Consider the following 25,222-nt stretch of genomic DNA (forward strand, 5'->3'; position numbering starts at 1 on the left):
ATGAAAATGAATTCATTTGTATAGATTCATGAACTGTGAAGTATATTGGTTTACGAATTAAACATGAAAATAAGATTTATATATAATTTAAGTGTGTAAGATGAAGTGTGAACTTGTATTGTTGTGTGGGTAAGAAGGTCTGTTAAGTTATGCATGATAAAGATTATAAGTATTAAGTTGAAGTTAAATGATGAAAGTATGATATTTGTATTGAATACTTGTTAAATGTGAAATGCATACATAAAATGCATGAACGTGTGTAAATGTGCCTGTGGAAGGAGTATGTGAGAATGAGTTGCTAGAATTATCTAATAAGAAAAAATAAATGATTCGGATTCAAGGACAATAGAATCTAGTTAATTAGAGTATTGAATTTAGTATATGTATTTGATGAAGTTACATGATTTTGGTTAATGGAATTTATTATGACTATTGAGATAAGCATTTTTCTGGATAGAATATATATATTAATTGATGTAGTTACATAAATGATATTATAAGGTTTAAATGATGAATGATTTGATGTGCTTTGAAATAATAATGGGTGATGAGTAGTTTTCATAAGAAATAATGTTGGTGGAATGAATCATTATTTAAAGCCATTTATGAGAAGTGAATTCTAATTATGAGAAATGATTACTACTTGGTGGAGTAAAATATATTCTGGTATTCATTAGCTATTTTTCAAATGTATGAATATTGGGAATAATATGAATTCCTATGGTTATAAGAAAAGTAAATTGTGATTCTTAGTAGGAAATAAATTGCTTTAATCTTTATGTGCCTAGTAGTGGTGTATGAATTGAGGCATCTTATGGTTTAATATGGTATAAATATGAATTAAATTCAATGAGATTTAGTCTTTTGATGTTTATTCTAAAGGTTATGTAAGTTATAAATAAGGATTTTTGTTTAATGGAGAGTTTACGATCCAAGAAAAAGTAAACGACTCCTATAAAGAAATTAAGATAATTATATAATCTTTAACAAATTAGGAATCATTGATTATTCAGATTTGATGGACATAGAAGTATACAAGATAAGAAGTTCTATATTTTGGGATTTCATGAATATGTAAAAAAAAAAAAAAAAAAAAGTGTGATTCATATTGATCTCACTATGCGTATATGCGAATAAATTCTAAGCCAAAATGATTAAGAGTTTATAAAGATAGAAAAGATTGGTTAATAGTTAATAGAAGTATTTACAAGTCATGGAAGATTTATAGATTTATGTGAGATATCTATGAGTAAAAAAAAAAGTGCGAATTGCTATGAGTTAGTAAATTCTATTTGGATCGTTATGGATAAATGGTTAAGTTGGAATAGTCCATATGGCACATTGCATGAGTTGCATAACCTTATGATTGTGTATAAATACTCTTACGTATTGAGATTTGGAACTTTGGTATTATTTTTCTCTTGAGTGGACCTTGCAAGTATGCATGTATGACTCTATGTATGTATGCATGACAGTGTTTGAGATTAAGTATCACGATGGAATTAAGTTATTAACACTGTTATAAGAATAAGATATATGATCTCAGGAGAATACTGTTATGAGAATAAGCTATATGATCTTTATGAGAATTGACTTGATGCAAATCTTCGAATATGATATTTAAATGAAATGCCTTGATATGTATCTGATATGATGATATGTTTGGTATGGGAGTTATATAGGTCATTGGATTGAGTGCTATATAGAATAAGAGATGTTTATGGATTTTTCTTGTAAGGGAATGAAAGAGGATATTAAGGATCTAATCGGTGTTATGCAAAATAAGTTTATGTATTTTAAATATGGAATGGTTAAATTTGCTATTAGGGATGTTCAGTTGGAAGAATCATGTATAGAATATACGGATAGTAAGCACTAGTTGATTAAGGAAGAATAAACTAAATCGGAAAAATATTATGAGATTCGTAATTGCTAAATTCAAGTGAATTTCGAGGACGAAATTCTTTAAGGGGGGTAGAACTGTAACGCCCCATTTTTTCTGTGTCTGAAATAGTAAGTTACCGGTCTGTGAATAGTATCATCGGTCCGAGAATAAATATTATTTTTGTCCGGAAAAATTACTATGTATGTTTAATATTTTCTTTAATATTTTTGGAGTATGTATACATTATTTTTATGGGTAGAAAGTAAGTAATGAATATTTTTTGGAGAAATTAGAGAAATTATTTTTATGGAGTAAATTTGAGATGGTGTTATATTAATTAAGGAAATTAGAGGAATTATTTTTAAGGATTAAATTTAAGAATTTTTATGGAGATAAATAATATTTTGAAGGAATTTAATTTGGAGAATATTTGTAGCCATTAGATTGAATTACATTGCTCAATCCTAGCCATCCAATTTTGGTGAAAGGACCAAATTACCCTTTAGTCAACTCCATTATTTGAGCAACATGTTTTCTTCCTCTTCCTATCCATCTAACGTGAACTTCTTTCTTCTTCTCCTCCATTTTAACTTGAGCCTCTCTTTCTCTTCTCTTTGTTTTCTTCACTTATACTCACTAAATCCACCAATTTGACACCATTCAACTTGATCTAATTAATCAATCTTTGAGATTAAAGCTTGAGAAATGATATTTGGTGAATAATTTCAAGTAATTTGGAGGACAAAGGGTGGATAACTTCCTACCAAAGACAAGGGAAAACTAAGGCATCAAGAGTCTTATTTAAGCTTGTTAGAGCTTATGTTTAAGGTAAGTGTTCATAAATCCTCTTACCTTGTTTAAATTTTTGATTTTGTGAAGTTTATACTATTTTGTGAAAATTGGAAATTTTATATGAAATAATTTGATTATTGAATTTTGGTGGTATACATGTGTTCTTAGGAGATTTCTAAGCATGCTTATATGTTGAATTGATAAGGAAAACAATTTCTTCTTCATTCTCCAAGAGTGGCAGAAGCTATTGATGAATAAAGCCCTTAGTTTTCTTGTTATTCTTTGTGGCTTTATGATCTTAGGATGATATATGATGAGTATTTGGTATGTGGTAGAAACCTCTACCTTGTATATGATATAAGTAAGCTGAAATGAGGAAAAAGTGTTATTGGGTTTGATTACGGCCTATTTTTCGATCCTTTTCATTTTCCATTGGTATCTGAGTTCTTCATGAAAGTTGTAGTTCTACTTCTTAGCTTTCCAACCCATCCTCTTGTGTCCAATTTAGATATATATAGCTCAGCTTATGGCTAAAACACCTAAACTGACTCTGTTATGACGGGCTACATGCATCACTGACTTGAGTGCCCATTTTGACCACTATAATGATAATATTATGTTCTAAGTTCTTCATGAGAGTTGTTTCCCTGTGTCTTGAGACTTCTCTGGTTTTGGATTGGTTTGATTTGAGTGTCTGGATAAGTAGGAATTTGATAAACATTGGAATTTGTTCTGCTGAATCAGGTCTGGACTATTGGTCTGTGTTCCTAGCCTTTTTTCACCATCATACAGATTGATCTGGGCTGTTGTCCCTTCATAACATTTGTAGTATTTTGTCTTATCTTTCTAATGAATTAAACTTCACTCAATTTGGAGATCTAGAACTCAAGTTATGTCTTAGAAACCCAGCAAAGGTCAAGGTTATATTAATGCTGGAAATTTTCTATGCCTTGAATCATAGGTTTATTTGGATAAAGGTAGGTATGAATCATATGTGATGAAGTTCTCTTGATTCTTTGTATACTTTAAGATTTATTTGACACAAATAAGACATAAGTTTGAAAAGTATGTAAGGTGTATGTTCTTGAAAAAAATGGGTATTTAAGGTGTATGTTCTTTGAATTTTGAATAAGAAAAGTATGATGTGATATGATAAGAAATTACTTATGCTACATTTCATTATGACTTTAAGAAAGTTTTAAAAGAAAAGGAATTTATGAGAAATTTCCTATATTAAGTAATTATGTTTAAGTATGAAGTTTTTTTATGAGTTACTTAAGTTCTAAAGTAAGCTTACATATATGATTTCATATGATAAGAAATTTTCTAAGTTAAGTAATTTTGTTTAAATATGAATTTTTCATGAGTTATTGACTTTGTAAAGTAAGCTGACATTATGACTTTAAGAAGACTAAAGCATAAGACAAGTTTTATGATAAGTGTTATGAATTAAGAATTAAAACAAGGATTTTGGGCTCTCCTATACTTAGTGTGAATTTGATGTGTGATTTGATTTTATTATGTATGATGAGCATGCTCGGCATTTGATGCCATTATGATAAGAAGCTATGATCATATGCTAGGCACGTGGGTGTCTTATGTTAGGGCAGACGCGCTCTATATGTTATGAATACGATGGCAACCTAAGGCCATTATGAAAAGGTTGGCGACCTAAGGCCATTATGAAAACCTATCTGCTTCTCTTTCTCCTAAGTGTATGCGAGCCCTATGGAAAATATTTGTAAGACAATTAAACGAATGAGATCATATTATTTTAGTAAACCTTACTTTGGAAATTAATGATTATGTTATCAATGAATTTTCAAAGCATGATATTTCAATACATGGTTTTAAAAATAAATAGTATATGTATTGGTATAATAAATGTTCAAGTAATGAATTTATGATTTGAAAGAATTAAATTATTTATGTTATTAATTAATAGTGTATTGGATATTTTCTTTTGCTATAAATGGAAATGTATGTTGAAATTTAATGATTTTATGATTGGAAATGATTTTATGAAAGTTGTTTTTAAGTAAGTTGCCATCGCAACTTTGGTAAGTATGTGAATTATGAGCACCACTGAGTTTTATACTCAGCGCGTCGATTTTTATCACGCGTAGGTTGAAGATGTTGTTGCTACTTGAAGATTAGAAGAATAGTATCAAAGCAGAAGTGACTAATTTGGGAGTAGTCGATTGAGATTTATATAATGAAGAATTATGGCATGTATAATTGTTACATTTCCAGATATTATGTTATTTGAAATATAATTGAAGTATGTAATTATAAAGTATTTTGATGTATATATTTGGAGAGAAGAATAAGATTTATTAAATGATTGAATATGAAATATTTGAAGTCAGTTGATATGATTAGTTCATTAAGACTTGATAGATATAATGAATGCAATTAATTGATGGATCTAAAATACTATTGAGGATTTATTCAATTATGAAAATATAAAAGTGTTGTTATGTTATAAAGATTATTTGGAGATGTTGGAAGTTTAGAGTTTAATTGGGAGTATTTTGTATTCACATGTTTGGCGAGCTCAGTTTTTAAAGGGATATTCTTACAATATTTCTGTAGGAATTTTCCCAATGTATATATAAAAAAAATGCAAGGAAAATGAAATGAAATTGCTATTATAAAAATAAAAAAAAAATTTACTCGCTAAACTTGTGAATACTCAGTTACTTCTAATTCATAATTTTAGTTTTATGATTTATATGTTAAGTTAAGACGGTGTCTCCGGCACCGAATGTGGCATCCGCCGTCGGGTCTCTCGGGACTGGGTGGCGGGTGTTACACGAAGCATACACACACTCATGCATTAAGCATACTCCTTCAAAGCCCTTGAAACAAGGCCTATCGAACTACGTTGACTTTGATCTTCCATTCAAACGGAAGTACGTAGGCACGTTCGGGATTTAACCCCGGGTGGCAACTCGAAATCACTTAAACATTTCATTTGGTCCAATTGCATCATTTACCCTGCAAAGCATTCATTCATTTGGTTAGTTCATCAGCATGACATAGTCTCGGGATCCACCTCGGGTTCGTAGACCATGCTTTAAACATTGGGTTAATTACTCTAGTAATTAGGTTAATTAAAATCGGAGTCACTTAGGGTTTTTCCTAGTTTACCCTAAAATAATTAAACAAGGTGGCGACTCATTCATTCACGTGCATTTCTGCCTTTAGTCACATGCATCCATATGCATCTGATGTTTTGGGGAGGGGTTCACAGTTTGGCGACTTCACTGGAGAAATTAATTATGTAATCTTTTTGCATAAAAGTGGACTACAATTGCTGTGTCAACTAACCTGCCCTTCTTCAGGGTATTATTTTGTTGTGCCTTGTTTTGCAGGATATCCTAGCACGAATCAAGTGTTCTTTCTTTAAGAATACTTGATAAGGAAATTTTGACTTAATTGTAAACTATGATTAAAATATTAAAACTTGTTGATTTATTTGCACGATTGAGAATCTTTTTCTTCATTGCATAAAAAATGAATTTCTTCTCCTTTTGTTCAAACTTCTGAGTCTGGATAGCAAGTAGTGTTGATCGGCAGGTCTCTTTGATTATGTCGACGGACAGCCAAAGTGTCCTCCCTGTTACCGCAAACCATCCCTAATCCTTTTGGGGGTGGCCCATGAGTATGCGTACCGTTGGACCCACGCGAAACTCTTTGTTTCACATGTGGTTAGGTATATCCTTACTCAAGGTTCAAGGGTCCCTTTATAAGCCAATTCTCTATTTGTGTCATAGCCTATAGTACCTATCCTTTAGGGCTGTATGCACCCAATGATGCTGAATCATTCCATTAAAATGAATTATGTTGTGATGTTGTGCGCATTCACGCATTCATCCTACACTTCACAAAAAAAGAAAACATTCCATTTCAAAGCTGAAAAATCACATTTTGGTCCTTGAGACCTGAAAAATTACATTTTAGTCCAAAAATTCACAATTTTGCCCATAAGGCCCAAAAATGCCTATTTTGGCCACAAAGGCCCAAAAATTCTCAATTTGGCTCCAAAGGCCCAAAAATTCTCAATTTGGCCCCAAAGGCCCAGAAATTCACATTTTGGCCATAAAGGCCCAAAAAAAAAATTTCTTTGAGAACTTAGGGCTTTTCGAATAGTCGAGGTGTCCAGCCCTAAGTACTCTACCTTACATATCACATCCAATTGGGTCCTATCCTAGGTGTCCTACCCTACATTGTTTGGTCATACCACCCCACATCACAAGGGTCAAGTCCAAATACCTTACCCTTACACTACCCTACCTCACACTATCTCACATCCCCTATGAAAACACCTTATATAGGATAGTCTAATCATTTTGACTATGTCCTTTCACAGGTACCCCTCCAAAGACCACCTGCACCCGAAACGCCAACTGAGCTCTCACCCACAAGACCAATTTCACCAACCGCACCAATGGCATCACTCACCGACATCCAGAACCTCATTGAACAACTGGAAGCCAGAATGAAGGCTAGAATGAAGAAGGCATTGGCTGCCCAGAGGACAGCCTTAATAGCTGAACTAGGTAGTGGTAATGGAAATGGGGCTTCAACTGGGGGAAGTGGACCTGCTACCTCCAATCAAGGACCTAGTGCTGAACCGACAAACCCTACCCTTAACTTGGATGACATGCCCTCCATAACTGCTTCTGAGCTGGAAGCTCAGAAAATGAGAGAAAAATTGGAACTGTTGGAAAGGTCTATTACTGCCCTCAAGACACACAAGGAAGTGGTGGACATGGACTCCTTGTCCTTGTTCCCCGAAGCAAGACTGCCAACCAAGTTCAGAATGCCCAACATGGATAAGTTTGATGGAACCACTTGTCCTAAAATGCATCTGAAAATGTATGTGGGTGCCCTCAACCCGTTTGGCCTAAACAGCGAGCTCCTTGCTCAGTTGTTTCAGCAATCTTTGACTGGTGCTGCACTAAGATGGTTTGTAAGCTTGGACCGTTCCAAAATGAAGAATTGGGAGGACATATGCAATGCTTTCAACACGCAGTACCATTATAATATTGAAGTGGATGTTACCCGGAGGGAACTGGAAACCACTAAACAAAAGAACAATGAGCCCTTCTCCTCGTTCCTTTCAAGGTGGAGAGCCAAAGCTGCTCAAATGATCAACCGACCCTCGGAACAGGAGCAAGTTGACATAATAATCAAGAATTTACTTCCTGTCTACCAGTCACAGCTTCAAACACAGTACTTGCCTACGTTCCAATCGCTCATTGCGACTGCAACTAAAGTGGAAGACTTAATCCAGTTGGGTCAACTTAAAGAAGACTCATACAAGAAGCAGAATCATGCTGGATCCAGTGAGACAAATGAAATAGCCAGTATAATCCCCACAAATCCTTTACGTGTTGGAAATTTGGGAAACAATCAGCCAAGGAGGCAATATACCGATCTCGGCATGCCAATCCTTTTGGTGTTCCGAGAAGCAGTGAAAGCAAATTTACTGAAGCCCTTAGAAGCAAGGCCATTACCAGACCCCATGCCTCGGAATTTCAAAGCCAATGAATACTGTGAGTACCATCAAGGACATGGGCATAAGACCGAATCATGCTGGACTTTGAAAAACCGTCTACAAGACCTGGTTGACAATGGGTCCATCATCCCCAAGAGCAAACTGAACATCAACCAATCCCTTGCCTAACCATGGGATTAATGCAAAAAAAAAATTGCTGAACAAGAATCGTTCGATCCTTTCGAACTTTTCTTAGAAATGAATGAAGTTTGTGTTTGAGAAGGTTGAGATCAAACCTCCAAAAGAACAAAGGAATTGTTCAAGACCAATGACAACATGTCTGATCGATTGAAGCATCGAGAAGAACAAAGTCACTACAGTCAATCCAATCCTAGTCCATCACAGTCAACCTAGAGTCTATCTTTTAGGGTCTAGTTCTTTTTCTTTTCATTTTCATTTCCATTCAAGTTTTCATCCAATTCAAATTTGTAAATCTAAGTGTCTTTTGTACACAAATTTTGTCTTATCAATAAAAAGGGATCAGTTTATGTTCCAATCATGTTTATACTCTTTCCCTATCCTTTCCTGTGAAAGCACAAAAAAAAAAATTCGAAAAAAAAAGTAATAATAATAAAAAATGATGATAAAAAAAAAGATAATAAAAATTGGCAAAGAAAAATGCATTCATTTGCTCTGCATCAATCAAAGCTGGGGGCATCCTAAGAAGCACCATCAAAGGGGAAGTTTTGAAGGGTAATCATGGAAAGGATCCAGCAAAGGGTACCCAAGACTTCAAACAGTACCGAGGCAAAGCCGATGGAAGGGGTTAGGGCCAGAATAGTTTCTCTGAAAGCTCAGGAATGGAGGATGCTCCGACAAAGGGGTGTCTGAATTTTGAGCTTAAAAGCGACAGAACAGAATAAAGAAGTTATGTTTGGAATTGGGTTGGGTCTGCACGAAGTTGTAATGCCATCCATACACTACTCAAGTCATCTCAGAATCAAGTTGCCTCGAAATTCTTTATGGAGAGGCTGCTTCTAAGCAAGCAAAAGGAAAAACGGGACAAAAGGAACCCCTGGTCAAAAGGAAGCAAACAAAGCAAAAAAAAAAAAAAAAATGGGTCAAAAGGAATTTCTGCACGAAAGAAAGAAATCAAGGACAAAGCTACAGGAAATCAAGTTGTCAAAAACGGGTCAACTGCAAGCTCTCCGTTAAATTCAAGCCCATCAAGGGTAGATGACAGATCATTTCAGCCATAAGGACAAAGACCAAGCGGCTGCTCACATTTTGAAAAAGCAAGTTAAAAGAAGCAGTCATTTCCACGAATTGGATGACAACAAACACCTTGAAAATCAAGCGCCAAACATGGCACAAATACAAGTGTCCTTATAAACAAGGATCATTTCTCAAAACAAGAAAAATGAAGAGTCTCCTCAAAATTCCTTATGGAGAGGAGAACCATTGAGGAAATAAGTTTCAAATTCAGAGGAAGATAAAGTTCAAGAAAAGGAATCAAATTAACCTCAAGAATTCAAACATGGCGAAGCCACAAAAACATAAAAGCTTCTTCGACACTCAAGCCACTCAAGTTACCACCACAATGTGGGTATTCAAAACTCTTTGTGATGAATACAAGTCATGTTTCAGTCAACCAGTGGTAAAACCACTACAACAACAAAGTCACATTCGCCTAGGGTCATCACTATCATGCGAGCTCGAGTCAATAAGTTGATTCAACATCATCAAGTCGGGAATGAATCTCGCAAAGACCTCAAGCCGGGAAGGAATCCCGCGAAGAAATCAAGTTAGAAATGAATTCTGCACCAACATCAAGTCGGGAAAGAATCCCGCGAAGACATCAAGCCGGGAAGGAATCCCGCGAAGAAATCAAGTCAGAAATGAATTCTGCACCAACATCAAGTCGGGAAAGAATCCCGCAAAGACATCAAGCCGGGAAGGAATCCCGCGAAGAAATCAAGTCAGAAATGAATTCTGCACCAACATCAAGTCGGGAAAGAATCCCGCAAAGACATCAAGCCGGGAAGGAATCCCGCGAAGAAATCAATTCAGAAATGAATTCTGCATCAACATCAATTCGGGAAGGAATCCCGCAAAGACATCAAGCCGGGAAGGAATCCCGCGAAGAAATCAAGCCAGAAATGAATTCTGCATCAACATCAAGCCGGGAAGGAATCCCGCGAAGAAATCAAGCCAGAAATGAATTCTGCATCAACATCAAGCCGGGAAGGAATCCCGCGAAGAAATCAAGTCAGAAATAAATTCTGCATCAACATCAAGTCGGGAAAGAATCCCGCAAAGACATCAAGCCGGGAAGGAATCCCGCGAAGAAATCAAGTCAGAAATGAATTATGCACCAACATCAAGTCGGGAAAGAATCCCGCAAAGACATCAAGCCGGGAAGGAATCCCGCGAAGAAATCAAGTCAGAAATGAATTCTGCACCAACATCAAGTCGGGAAAGAATCCCGCAAAGACATCAAGCCGGGAAGGAATCCCACGAAGAAATCAATTCAGAAATGAATTCTGCATCAACATCAATTCGGGAAGGAATCCCGCAAAGACCTCAAGCCGGGAAGAAATCCCGCGAAGAAATCAAGTCAGAAATGAATTCTGTGTCGATATCAAGTCGGGAAGGAATCCCGAAGAAATCAAATCGAAAATGAATTCCACAATCAGCATTAAGGCGGAATTGAATTTTGCCCCAACAGCAAGTCGGAAATAAATTCCGCACCAAGACGGAAAGGAATTCCGCACTAACATCAAGACGGAGATGAATTCCGCACCAGCCGAGCACGAAGTTCGCATCCCAGAAGGAACTACGAAAGACCTGATTCTCCCCATCCCCCGAAGAGTTCTTGGAGATACGTAGGCAGCCGCAAAGGCACGGTCACAAACATAAGTCTGCATCATAAAAAGCATTTTCTCTTTGCCAATATAAAAAATTAAAAATAATAAAAAAAAGAGAAGAAAAGAAAAATAAAAGCTGGAGTTGAAAACCCAAAAGGGCGGCTTCAGGCAAGAATTGAGCCCGCTAGGCTGAAAACCCGGAAGGGCGGTCTAGGCAAAAGTTAGGGCAAAGAGCCTGCTAGAGTCGAAAACCTGTAAGGGCGGCTACTAGGCAAAAGTTAAGGCAAAAAGAAAAAAAGTGCTTTCAAAGGTCTCCTTGGGAGTATATAAATCATTTTGTCCAGGAATCACTGAGTTCCTCCGAGTCAAAATTCACTATAAGAAAAATTTGAGTCTCTAAATCGAGTCTCCAAAATCAAGTCTCCATCACCAGTGGTCATTCCACTACGAGTCACAAAAATCGAGTCATTCTCAAAAGCGTCATTCTTTGAGTCATTCCTCGAAAAAAAAAAGAGAGAGAGGAAAATGTCAATTCAATCCCCGGGGTTTCCGAAACAACCCTAAAAAATGTCAAGCATAATCGTTGAAAGGTAATTCTTTAATACCTCGTCTCCACTCGGACCATCGTTTCTTCGATCCTTTCAGATGAGCGATGTCATCCACATTGTCCGCTTCCTTGAGTCATATAAGTGGCTTCGTTCTCTTTGATTCCTCAATCGATTGGACAAGTACAACACCAATGTTTTGAGGTATTCCATGGTCAGCACCATTCTGGGGGCAAGAAGTGATAAGAACCTTCACCATTCTCCCATCACAGAAGTAATCACAGAATTTTTAGTCTTTCATTAAGAAGAAATTCTATTTCAGCTAATAAGGGCATCAATTCTCTCAAGCAGGGGGCAAAATCCTCCGAGTCGGATTCAGGGGCAAGTATTATAAAAAAAAAAAAAAAAAAAAAACAACCCAGGGTGAAACCCTAACCAAGAACCAACCATTTGTCATCCAAAACCAAGCCATTTGACCATTTGATCATTTCGACTTTAGGTGGACCCTTGGTTCTCAAAAAAAAAAAAAAAAAAAAAAAAAAACAAATCTCTTTTCAAGCCCTCATTAAGAGGCAAAACATTTTTTCAAGCCCTCATTAAGAGGCAAAATCTCTTTTCAAGCCCTCATTAAGAGGCAAAACGTCTTTCAAGTCCTCTAAGAGGCAAAACGTCTTTCAGGTCCTCTAAGAGGCAAAACGTCTTTTCAAGCCCTCTAAGAGGCAAAATCTCTTTTCAAGCCCTCATTAAGAGGCAAAAACGTCTTTTCAAGTCCTCATTAAGAGGCAAAACATCTTTTCAAGCCCTCATTAAGAGGCAAAATCTCTTTTCAAGCCCTCATTAAGAGGCAAAACGCCTTTTCAAGCCCTCATTAAGAGGCAAAACGTCTTTTCAAGTCCTCTAAGAGGCAAAACATCTTTTCAAGCCCTCATTAAGAGGCAAAATCTCTTTTCAAGCCCTCATTAAGAGGCAAAACGTCTTTTCAAGTCCTCTAAGAGGCAAAATCTCTTTTCAAAGCCCTCATTAAGGGGAAAACCTCTTTTTCAAGTCCTCTAAGAGGCAAAATTTCTTTTTAAGTCCTCAAAGAGGCAAAAACATCTTTAAGTTGCAAACATAGATCCATGCATTTGATCATTTCATTCCAAAAAAAAAAAAAAAAAAAAAAACCAACGGCGGGGTTTCCTCTTCTGCCCATCCTCAAAATTTGCTCCTTCAGATAGCCACTGGCTCTCTTAAATCATTTTTATGATAGCCAGTGGGGGGCAACTGTGAATACTCAAATTTTGAGGCTCAAAAGCCAGTTTTTCCGGACTGTAAACAGTCTGGCCTGCTACAGTGCCTTGCCAATTAGTTTGACTTTGCTACAGTAAGTTTGACTTTGCTAAAAGCCAATTTTCCCGGACTGCAAACAGTCCGGCCGGACCGGAGGCCATTTTGGAAGTTCACCGGAAGTATGCCAATATGGTACTTGAAACGTCCGGAAAATTACGAGGATCGCAGAACTGGTCCCGGAATAATTTTTGGAGGTCCGGAACTCCCGGAAAAGCCCCTAGAGCGAGATAGGGGGGACCACCGCACACAGTAGCTCCGGCCGCCGCACACAGCGGCAGCAGCCGCCCTGGACGGCGGCAGCGGCCGCCCTGGGCAGCCGCCGCGCCTCCTGGGCGGCAACTGCCGCCCAGCCAGGCGGCAGCAGCCGCCGCGCCTCCTGGGCGGCAGCTGCCGCCCAGCCCGGCGGCACCTGCCGCCCTGGGTCCAATTTTGGCCTATAAATAAGCCATTTTTAGCCTATTTTTGACACCCTTGTCTGTGTTGACGGACGATCTTCCTCCCTCCCACGCTCCTTGCGACTTCTTTACCGCTTTTTGCATTTTAATTCAATTTTTATTATATTTTGTGTTGATATTTGGACACTAAAATCAAATAAATTAAAATTAATTAATATTTCCCAAGCAAGGAGCTTAAATCTGGAATTAAGAAGCGGTCGTCAATTAAATCAGGTATGTAAACGAAACTCTGCCTATTTAATTTTAGCGCTTCATGCATATTTCTCTTCTACCCCTAACAATTCTATAATCGCATAAATGCATTCACGTCATTGAATTGGCAAATAAACTGCCTAAAATAAAAATGATTAAGCTTAAATGCCCGGTTAATTAATAATTGTGGTATTAAAGTTTAAATCCGACAATATCGACAAAAATGTCTAGTTAATCAATAACTATGGTGTAATTGTCTTTATTTCGAACACTTCGCCTAAAGGTCCAATTAATCGAATAATTGTGGTTAACGGCCTCAATCACGTTTTTTGGCGACAAATTGCCTACATTTAATCAATCATTTTGGCAACAAATTGCCTACTGTCTAATCAATTTTTTTAGCAAACAAATTGCTTAAAAAAGAGATTAACCATTTTTAGCGACGAATCGCTTAAAATCAATCTTTCGGCAAAATGCCTTAAAATCAATCAATTTTGGTAAAATGCCTTAAAATCAACCAATTTCAGCTCAAAGCCTTGAAATCAATCAATTTTGGCCAAAGGCCTTAAAATCAACCATCTTGGCGACAATCGCCTAAATCACATCGTTTTTTTGGCAACTAATTGCCAAAATTGACACATTTCAGCCAAAGGCCCTAAAATCAACCATTTTGGCGACAATCGCCTAAATTACACATTTTAACAAACGAATTGCTTAAATCAACACTTTTTGGCTAAAAGCCTTAAAATCAATCAATTTCGGCTCGAAGCCTTAAAATCAATCAATTTCGGCTCAAAGCCTTAAAATCAACAACTTTAGGCGATAAAATCGCCTAAATAAACCATTTTGGCTAAGAGCCTTAAAATCAACGATTTTGGCAACAAATCGCCCGACAACCGTTTTTGGCACAAATGCCTTAAAACCAACACATTTGGCGACGAACGCCTAATCGAATCAATCAATCCTTTGGCAAAATGCCTAAACAAAATGCACGAAGCATACACACACTCATGCATTAAGCATACTCCTTCAAAGCCCTTGAAACAAGGCCTATCGAACTACGTTGACTTTGATCTTCCATTCAAACGGAAGTACGTAGGCACGTTCGGGATTTAACCTCGGGTGGCAAGTCGAAATCACTTAAACATTTCATTTGGTCCAATTGCATCATTTACCCTGCAAAGCATTCATTCATTTGGTTAGTTCATCAGCATGACATAGTCTCGGGATCCACCTCGGGTTCGTAGACCATGCTTTAAACATTGGGTTAATTACTCTAGTAATTAGGTTAATTAAAATCGGAGTCACTTAGGGTTTTTCCTAGTTTACCCTAAAATAATTAAACAAGGTGGCGACTCATTCATTCACGTGCATTTCTGCCTTTAGTCACATGCATCCATATGCATCTGATGTTTTGGGGAGGGGTTCACAAGTAGCCGTCAGCTCTCCCTGCCTGTATTTAGCGTAAGTGTCGGGGGCTTGGAGATATAGCCAGCGTCTGGAGATGCTCAAAGCCGGAGTAGCAGAGCTTGGCCCGACGATCCGAGGTAAATCTATCCCGATCAGCTCCACCATCCGGTCAGGAGAAATCTCTGTCCTCCAGTCGTCATATAATTCGATCGAACGAGTGCCGAACGGGATTCCGGAGATCACTGAAAAATCCTCAGGGGTCATCGTCAACTCGCCCCAAGAAAAATGAAATGTATTAGTGGTGTCCCACCATCTCTCGGCCAAGGCGCACAGTAACTCCTTGTGACTGCTTCGGCCCATGTCATGATGCCTCAGGTAACCTAAATGGGACGGACTGATGATTGCCCCAATCGGATGATTAGGATCATATATCTCGAGCGGGATTTCAGACATAGAGGTCTCAACCACATCCACTTTGACACGAGGGTCCTGAAAAGGTAAGGCAATCTAAGAGTTATTCCTCAGTTCTTTACTAAGGATAATATCTTAGTCCCACCCTAGCATACATACTAAAAAAAAAAAAAAAAAAAAATCCGGCCGCAGAGGCCCGAAAATTCACATTTAGGCCATGGGGGCCTCAAAATTCGCCATTCGGCCACAGAGGCCTGAAAAATTCACAATTCGGCCACAGAGGCCCAAAAATTGACAGAACGGCCATGAAGGCCAAACAATCCACAAATCGGCCATAGAGGCCCAAAATTCACGATTCGGCCTAAAGCCCGAAAATTCCCAATTTTGACCCCTAGGGCCCAAAATGTATAATAAGTAATAATAATACAATAAAAGCGAAAGTGGGCTTACCTGGGCAAAGACGCCAGTCACGGAAGCATGGGTATTAGCATCCACCGTAAGATTGACTTCTTCAAGGGAAATTCCTAGAGAATCTAGAAAATCCTCACCACTGAGGTCCGAGGAAGCCATGGAGAGAGGAAGTTCAAAGCCTTGAAGGTTGAGAGAATTTGAAGAGAGTTCCTTAAATTGAAGAGTTTAGAATGAATGGAAATGAAAATTTCAAGCTATTTATAAGCAAATGGCTAAAGCACGGGTCTTTTAGACGCGTCCGATTTTCGCCTTCAAAATTTGTGTTTCAGACAACCACCGACTCCCATAAATCCTTTTTATGATCGCCGGTGGGGGGCAACTGTGAATACTCAAATTTTGAGGCTTGAAAAGCCTGTTTTTCTAGACTACAGGCACCCCGACCGGATCGAAGGCCATTTTGGAAGTTCACCGAAAGTATGCCAATATGGTACTTAAAACGTCCGGAATGTCGCGAGGATCGCGGAACAGGTCCCAGAATATTTTTCGGAGACCCGAAACTCCTAAAAACCCCTCTGAAGCGAAAAACCCAAGGGGTCGCCGCTGAGCACGGCGGCTCAGGCCGCCGGCGCCTGCCGCGGACCACCGGCGGCGCCTGCCGCCGGATGCCCAATTCTGCCTATAAAAATGGCCTCCGGGTCTTCATTTTGGCCACTTGGTCCGTATTGACGGATGCTCCTTCTCCCCCCATGCTCTTTGCGATTTCTTTTACCGCTTTCTTGCATTTTAATTCAATTTTAATTGTATTTTGTTGTGATACTTGACCACTAAAATTAAACAAATTAAAATTAATTAATATTTTCCCAAACGAGGAGCTTAATCTAGAGCTAAGAAGCGGTCGACGATTAAATCAGGTACATAAACGAAACCCTGCTCATTTAATTTTAACACTTCATGCATATTTCTCTTCTACTCTTAATAATTCTATAACTGCATAAATACATTCATGTCATTATTTAGGTAAATAAACTACCTTAATTAAGCACGATTAAGTCTAAATGCCCGGTTAATTAATAATCGTGGTGTTAGATCTTAAATCCGACAATTTTGGCTAAAGAATCTAGTTAATTAATAACTACGGTTCAATCGCCTTATTTCGAACAAATCTGGCTTAAGTCCAATTAATTGATAATTGTGGCTAAAGGCCTTAATCAATCGCGTTTTGGCAACAAATTGCCTACGGTTTAATCAATTTTTGGCAAACAAATCGCCTATAAATAAGATTAACCATTTTTAGCGACAAATCGCTTAAATCAATTTTTGACATAATGCCTTGAATTAATAAACTCATTTTGGCCAAAGGCCTTAAAATCAATCAATTTCTGCGACAATCGCCCAATCAACACTTTTGGCAAACACATTGCCAAAACCAACTCATTTTGGCCAAAGGCCTTAAAATCAATTAATTTCGGCGACAATCGCCCAATCAACACTTTTGGCAAACAAATTGCCTAACGCCTTAAAATCGACCATTTTCGGCTCAAAGCCTTAAAATCAACCATTTTCGGCTCAAAGCCTTAAAACCAACCATTTTCGGCTCAAAGCCTTAAAATTGACCATTTAAGGCTCAAAGCCTTAAAATCAACCATTTTCGGCTCAAAGCCTTAAAACCAACCATTTTCGGCTCAAAGCCTTAAAATTGACCATTTTTGGCAAAATGCCTTAAAATGAACCATTTTTGGCTAAAAGCCTTAAAATCAATCATTTTGGCGACAAATCGCCCGACAAAATCAATTTCGGCAATAATAAGCCCGAACATCAATTTTGGCAATAATAAGCCCAAATATCAACTTCGGCGACAAATGGCCCGACAACCATTTTTGGCACAAATGCCTTAAAACCGACATTTTTGGCGACGAACGCCTAATCGAATCAATCGATTCTTTGGCAAAATGCCTAAACGGACATGCACAAAGCATACACACACTCATGCATTAAGCATACACCTTCAAAGCCCTCTAAAAGAGGCCTATCGAACTACGTTGACTTTGATCTTCCATTCAAACGGAAGTACGTAGGCACGTTAGGGATTTAACCCCGAGCGGCAAGTCGAAATCACATGAACATTTTCATTGGTCCAATTACCTTGCAAAACATTCATTCATTAGGTTAGTTCATCAACATGACAGAGTCTCGGGATCCACCTCGGGTTCGCAGACCATGCTTTTAACACTGGGATAATTAATCTAGTAATTAGGTTAATTAAAATCGGAGTCACTTAGGGTTTTTCCTAGTTTACCCGAAAATAATTAAACGAGGTGGCGACTCATACATCCACGTGCATTTCTGCTCTTAATCACATGCATTCACATGCCTATGATATTCGGGGTAGGGGTTCACAACTTTCTGTCCTTTAAATTATTGTACTTTTATTTATTATTTTGTGGTTTTTGGTACTAACCCATGAACTTGACATGCATCGTTTTCTCATTTATCATATAATTGTATGAATTTATGGATGGATCATGTTTTGTGAATACCATTTGTATATTGTGTATATGTTTTGTGAATGATTCTTTATTGCTTTGGTTTTATTTTGTATTTGCCTAATGTAAAGGACCTTAATAGGTCCTATGTGTTGCTTGGATGTAATAGTTGGTTGGAAAATTTTATTAGGGTTTGGGCAGAATGTATTTTAGGAGGTTGATTGTAATATTTTCTCCTCACCTCCCCTCCTTTCTTTGGATGTTTTGCTTCATGTTTTATATATGAGATTGTTTGCATTTTGACATCCTTTCAAAATTACATTAAAACCATTTTTGCATCTCAATTTTAGTTAATCTTATTATTAACTCATTGTGAATTAATGGACAATGAGGAGGCTGGTTTAGACCAAGTGACTTGGTTGCCTAACACCTTTGTAATATCGTACCTAACTCCCTTACCTAGTCTCTGGTTTAAAACCGAGTCAGTCGATTCTAAAGAATCGACTAATTTGAGAATTTTCCCTAAAGAGGATGGCGATTCCAAAATAAAACTCTTACCAAAGTAAGAGAACCATTTTTGAGGGCTAATGAATGGGCCTAATAATGAAAACCATTTTACTAAATAAAACTAACCAAGCCCGCTCTCTTTTCCTTCAGTGGAAAAAATAAGCATCCTCCACCTATGGATTTCATCCTAGGTAGCGGCTCCCAACCAAACTGACTGGTCGACATTTAGCAGAATGTGTTGCACGACCTAAAATCCTCGATAAACGAGGCTAGAGTCAAGATCCCCTCCAAATTACACAATTTTCAATTATTTATGCTTTTAATGTTTGTCTATAATTGTCATGCATTATTAGTATGCTCATGCATCTTATAAATGTCATCCACGCAAAACAAACATTTTGATTTCTCAATTAATACCCAAACCATTGATTCATTTGGAAAGAAGTTGAAAACCTATCCCCAAACCTAATGATTCGAGGCTAGTGCTTTCATCCTAAAAGGCAAACTGAAAATAGAGTCAATCACGGGGTTTTTTCCTTAATCTTTTTCTCGAGAAAAAAAAATTAAGGTGGTGACTTTAACACATCACACCTTTAAAGCACTCCAAAGAGCCAACTCGGCACACATAAGCGCTAAATCGAGCCATAATCACAACAAAAAGGAACCATAAGGAGTTCGTACTAAAGAAGTTCTAGCAAATTGTAAAATGAAGGCTTGAATTATATTGCCAAAACTGAGAAATATATATACGACAGATGATGACTACTAGCAGCCATAAAGAACTCAACAACCTGAGATAATATCTTAACTAATACACAAAAATAACAGATAATGAAAGCCTACAATAAAGGAAAGATCATAACAGAAATATTATTCTGTTTTACACCCCCCTCAAGTTGTCAGGTAGTGCAACAACAGACTTGGGAAAAAGAACATGAATGGCACATTGTGATAGAGGCTTGGTGAGCAAATTTGCAACTTGATCTGCAGCATGAAGGTGACAAATATGCACTTGCCTTCCCTGAACTTGGTCACGGACAAAATGAAAATTAATGACAATATGCTTCATTTTACTATGGAACACTGGATTTTCACAAAGAAATGTTGTCCTAATATTATCACAGAAGATTTTTGGTATATCAACCAATGAAAACCGAAGCTCTTTCAATAAATTTGTAATCCAATTTGTTTCAGCTAAGGCAGCAGGAACCGCACGATATTCAGCTTCAGTTGAGGAATGTCAAACGGCTCATTGCTTTTTAGAAGACCAAGAAATAGGACTGTTACCAAGATATACAACAAAATCGGTAGTAGAAGTGTGATCAACTGGATCTCTAGCCCAGTTAAAGTTTGAAAAAATATGTAGTTTATTATCACTTTTCTTAGACAAAAGTAAACCATAATGTGCTGTTGATTTCAGATAACGAAGCAAGCGCTTAACTGCCGTCCAACGATCAGTAGAAGGACAATGCATAAACTGAGCAAGTTTATTCACCGACAAAGCAATATTAGGCTTGGTGAATGATAGATACTGAAGTTTGCCTACAATTCGCCGTTAAGAGGTGGCATCAACAAAAGTTTCAAGAAGAGACTTGGTGAGAACCGTAGAAGCACTCATAGGTGTAGAAACCCCTTTTGATTCGTGCATATTATTTTCTGCCAACAAGTCAGAAATATATTTGTGTTGAGAAAGAAGCAGCCCATTTTTTGAAGGAATAACCTCAACACGAAGAAAATAATTTAAGGTACCAAGATCTTTTAGTGAAAATTTAGTGGAAAGACTATGAATCATCTACTGAATAGCATTTATATTATTGCCTGTGATAATAATATCATCCACATAAACAAGTACGTAAATAATGAACCCAGATTTTTGCCACATGAACAAGGAGGAGTCAGACTTGGTTCGATAAAATCCCATAGACAAAAGATAACTAGTCAATACAGTGTACCATGCTCGTGGAGCTTGTCTTAAACCATAAATTGCTTTTTTTAACTTACAAACATAATGAGGCAGAAGAGGATCCTCAAACCCAGGTGGTTGACGCATGTACACCTCTTCATCAAGTTGGCCTTGTAGAAAGGTGTTATTGACATCGACTGATGAAGGAGCCAATTATTTTGAGTGACAAGAGTAAGAACAAGCCAGACAGTTGTCGGTTTGATCACCGAACTGAAAGTGGAATGAAAGTCAATTCCTAGCCTTTGAGTGAATCCCTTTGCAACCAATCGAGCTTTGAATCATTCAATGGAGCCATCTGGTTTGTACTTTATACGATATAACCATTTACAATCAACAATGTTAAGAGAAGAAGTATTAGGCACTAGATCCCAGGTTTGGTTTTTACGTAATACATCAAACTCTTCTGTCATAGCTTTGTTCTAGTGAGATTGTTGTTGTGTTTGCTTATAGGTTGTAGGGATTGTGATTAGTGGACCATGAGCAAGAAGAGATTTTACTATTTTTGGTTTACTAATGTGATTTTTGGCATGTGTAGTCATAGGATGAACATTTGTGGAGGGTGAATTGATAGATGGTTATAGGTTATTTGGTAAGGATGGTTGTGGGTTATTTGGATAAGGGTAGTGGAGCTGCTAAGGTTTTAGGTAGAGAAGGTGATACAGTACCTAACGGTGATGATGTAGAGATGGTTTATATAGCAAGAGCAGGAGCTGAGAGCGCCGAAATAATAGTAGGAAGTAATTCATTGAACTAAGGTGACGCAGAGTTCTTTGAAACAAAATGGTCAATAACATTTTTCGAGGTATGAATATGAAAATTTGATAAATGAGAGAAAATATTACTAAAAGGAAAATTGTTCTCAAAAAATAATACATCTTGTGAGAGATATATTTTAGAAGAATTCGGGTCGAAACATTGATGACAATAAAATTGGGTGGAAAAGCCTAAATAAACACATGGTTTTGATCATGGCTCCAATTTGTGTTTGGTAGAAGGCCGAAGCCAAGGATAACAGAGTGAACCAAAGGTACGAAGAGAATCAAGATTTGGACTTTCATGAAATAATAACTGATGTGGGCATTTGCCATTTAGAACAGGGGTGGGTAATTTGTTTATGAGGTATACAACTTGTGTACATGCAAAGCTCCAAAATTGAGATGGAAGTGAGGCCTAAGACATTAGTGTTTTAGCGGTTTCAATAATATGATGATGCCCCCGTTCAACAAGTGCAACACACTAAGGAGTATATGAGGTGAAATAAGATGTTCAATTCCATGAGTTTTTAGATAAGTAAACAGACTTTGAGAATCACCGCCATCATCAGTATAAAAAGATAAAATTGTGGAATTAGAACGTCTCTTAAGGAGTGGAAGCAAACTTGTAAAGACACTAGAAACTTCTTCTTTTGTTTTGAGATTTGTTGGCAAAGGCAGTATGTAAAGATTTCCAGGCTGTAAGGGCAGTGGGTGAAAGGGCAACTGGGGCGGCAAGTGTTGGATCAACAGAGGCCGAAATGGCATTATGAATCATCTTATCTTGACAAAACCAATGGTGATAGGCTGGGTTTGGTTGATTATTAGTAGAAAGTGTTTGTGAAGGGGCTGCAGTTGAGCCATCAAGATGGCCATATAAATTGTAACCATGAATGAGCATCTCTATTTGAGTTTTCCAAATAGTAAAATTGATAGGTAATTGGGCGGTGGGATTGAATTGAGTAATGGTTTGAGTATCAGTATTGACGATTGCGATAGAAAGAGCCACATTTGAAAAAAGAAATTGTCCTCGTTGGAGCGTTTACAACTCTGATACCATAAAGAAGTTCTAGCAAATTGTAAAATGAAGGCTTGAATTATATTGCCAAAACTGAGAAATATATATACAACAGATGATGACTACTAGCAGCTATAAAGAACTCAACAACCTGAGATAATATCTTAACTAATATACAAAAATAATAAATAATGAAAGCCTACAATAAAGGAAAGATCATAACAGAAATGTTATTCTGTTTTTCCTACCAATCTGTGATGAACTGACTAATGGGCCCATCTGGTTAGATTCCATCATTCGGATCTTTCCCATGGCGCTCGATTGGAGGCACACATGTATATACAAGATTTTATTATGAGATTTAATACTTCAAACATGAGAATGAGATATGACATGATGATGAGATTAAAGACTATTATAAGACGAATACATGTATGATAAGAAATATAACTTTATGGCTCTAGTAAACTTGGTGGGTGTCGGTAGTAAGATAAAGGTGTAGCGCCATATTATATTTTTGAAGTAATGTTATATAGATATCCAAAGTGACTCTATTATATGGCACACAATATCCTCTGCTTGAGCTAACGAGCTCTTGTGATTTTCTATTAAGGCTTTTGTGCCCTCTATTTAAGTCTCTATTTCATTTATCTACCTTATTAATCCTACTAAGTATTTATACGGGGCCTAATAAATAAAATGTATGGTATTTAAGATTTTCATCATGCTAAATAATAAGAACTTGTGTATACATGTTTTTTGATAAAGAAATCAAATAGTAAATTGACTTGGCTAAGTAAAAATGCTTAAACCTAAAGAATTCATGTGGCTAATTTTATTTTTAGATTAAGCTTGTATTAGCAAAGGTAAGAATGCATAATTATAATTAATGGTTTTCAAGTATAAACAAAATGTTTCAATGAAGAAATTTTGCATTTCCTTTAACTTTAACTAGGCAGTTTCCTGTGTTTCGCATGGCTATATATTGTTTCTTTTTTTTAAGTGAAAAATATATGTAGTAAATACTTTGTTAAACAATTAATGTGCATACAATGCATGTACAATATAATTTAAATGTATTACGTAGAATTAAAATTTTTATTCTATGAAACATCACTCTTAAAATAGCATGTGAAGGAAAATAAGAAGACAAAAAAGTTAAATCATAAGTGAACATTAAGAATTGTTTAAAAGTCATAAATAAGACAATAATTTTTAAAGAGCTATTATATGTAAAATCCATAAAAGTCATAAATTATAGAGAGGTAAGTAACATATTTTTTCTAGAAAATTTTCAATTTTTCCTAATTAAGTTAAAACCAAAGGCTCACATTTTAGAAAGTTCTACTCTTCAAAGAGAGCGTCATGTCAGTATCTGATAAGTGTAAATTTTATAGTGTTTTTAATATAGTTTTTATTAGAATTTTAGTAAGTTTTTATTTCTTTAATTTAATTTTAAATCACTTTTAGTGTAATTGTGTTTAAAAGCTTCCTTGGTCTTTAATCCGCTTGATCTAAGAGAAAATTGCAGAAATTTGGCGCAGAAAAGAACTTTAGAATGCAAGGCACTCAGCTTCTAGCACGCCCAGCCCGTGCTGGAAGGCACGCCCGTGCTAGAAGCCAAGTAAACCAAAGGAGAGACAGAAGAGAGCACGGCCAGGGTGTGTCAAACGGCACGGCCGTGCTATAATGGGACCAGGGCGTGTCAAGCATAGCACGCCCATGGCATCTCTAGACAGACTTCCAGAGAAGAGCACGCCCAAGCCGTGCTATGTAGCACGCCCGTGCCTCAGTACTTCACTAGCCCGTGCTACCTAGCACGCCCCGTGCTTCACTAGCCAGACCTCCAGACTACAGCACGCCCAGACCGTGCCATGAAGCACGCCCGTGCTGCCCAGGCGGAACCAGCGTGAATTTAACACGCAAATCAAGCCTTTCTCACATGGGCCGACTTCAGGGAGTTTCCTAAACACACTGAACAAGACCTGGACCTATTCTTGAAGAAAAAGGAGTCCTAATCAAGAAGAAATCAAGAGCCTAAACAGTTATGATCTCCTATAAAGGATTTTGCACTAAATAAGGATTCTATTTCCTAAAAGGAGTCAGACTTGCCTTCAGGACCTCTATATAAAGAAAGAAACTTCTCATAGCAAGGGATCTCATTTTTTTTTTTAGGCAATTTCTTTACATAATTCTTTCTCTCTCTCAAAGAATTCAAGCATCAAACAATTGTGCCAAGATTCAAGGAAGCCATCAACATAGTTGTGATACAGTTTTTATTCTAAACTCTTCATCTTGTTTCTTTCCTTTATTATTGTCTTTAAATATGATGAATGTTCCAAGCATGATTGAGTTTAATTTAATTACTATGTCCAGCTAAACTCTTATACTAGGGATTTGATGTAACTTAATTTAATTCCAGTCTATAATATTAGATTTGTTTTTCTTTGTTCTCGTTATAAATTATTATTGTGCTTAATGCTTCCAGGCAGAAAATTTCCCTTGGATTGAGTTATTTCAATAACTACATTCGGGAGAAGGGTTATTGATATGAAAAAGATAATAATTTACTTGAGAATAATAACTTGATGCGGAAGCTATATGGTTTGACTCAAGGGAGACTTTCATAAGTTAATAAATTGTTAAGTTGTGGACTCATAAAACAACCATAAAACCTAATGATCTGATTTATGTTT

At 37.0% G+C, this 25,222-nt stretch overlaps 1 long non-coding RNA gene across 1 annotated transcript; it reads left to right on the forward strand.

The window, feature by feature from the left end:
• The first annotated feature begins 2,192 nt into the window (after positions 1–2,192).
• On the forward strand, positions 2,193–5,045 carry LOC149493678 (uncharacterized). The gene is made up of 2 exons (XR_016322669.1): positions 2,193–2,713; positions 4,804–5,045. It is a non-coding gene; the product is annotated as an uncharacterized LOC149493678 (long non-coding RNA).
• Positions 5,046–25,222: the final 20,177 nt, after the last annotated feature.

Source organism: Jatropha curcas, chromosome 9 (genome assembly GCF_041381405.1).
Source record: "Jatropha curcas cultivar XTBG-Jc1 chromosome 9, XTBG_Jcur_1.0, whole genome shotgun sequence".
Taxonomy (NCBI): Eukaryota; Viridiplantae; Streptophyta; class Magnoliopsida; order Malpighiales; family Euphorbiaceae; genus Jatropha; species Jatropha curcas.